This window comes from Myotis brandtii, unplaced genomic scaffold, assembly GCF_000412655.1.
Source record: "Myotis brandtii unplaced genomic scaffold, ASM41265v1 scaffold990, whole genome shotgun sequence".
In the NCBI taxonomy this organism is placed as follows: Eukaryota; Metazoa; Chordata; class Mammalia; order Chiroptera; family Vespertilionidae; genus Myotis; species Myotis brandtii.
In genome coordinates, this window is record NW_005372122.1 from 55,950 (window position 1) to 56,507 (window position 558).

General features: G+C 54.5%; 1 protein-coding gene across 1 annotated transcript in view; it reads right to left on the reverse strand.

Annotated features, from left to right (window-relative positions):
• LOC102240832 (dihydropyrimidinase-related protein 2) overlaps nucleotides 1-558 on the reverse strand; it is a gene marked incomplete at its 3' end in the record, with an annotated part of 74,998 nt that overhangs the window by 55,876 nt on the left and 18,564 nt on the right. The window lies entirely within an intron of this gene.

A 558-nucleotide genomic window follows, 5' to 3' on the forward strand; every position in this document is an offset into this window, starting at 1 on the left:
TTGGTGCTCACTGAGTCTGCACCCTGAGTGTGTCCCTTATGGGTCTGAGGAGTTGTAATCTGGATGGTCCCACTCTGACCACTGGGTACACTGGCTCTTGGATCTCTAAGGAGGTGCTAATTTAGCCTCTGCCTGAGGCTACCCAGCAGGAGCTATGGAGAGATCTGCAGATTCCTCTTCTTTGTTTGGGGGTTGGAGGTGCCCAGATGAGGCCCAGCTGTGAAGCAATGCAAACTGCTGTGGGACCATGGGCCTTCTTTTGGATGTTCTCGGTCTCTCTGACCCAGCTGCAGTTTGTTAGGTAATTTTAGATTGCCAAGGGCCAGGGCATTCATATGCAAAAGCCTCTGCACACAGCTTGGCTGGGGTGGGGTCTCAGGGAATCAACAGGGGGGAGCAAACAGCTATGGCTGATCCTCAGCCCTGCCCTAAGAGGCCCCAGGTCTCAGTGTCCCGCGGTAATTGCTGCAAGCACCTCTAAGAGAAAGACACCCTCGAGTTCCGCCCAATGCCAGACAGTCCAGTTTCTCCCCGTATGAGTCTGGGTCCCCAGAGACT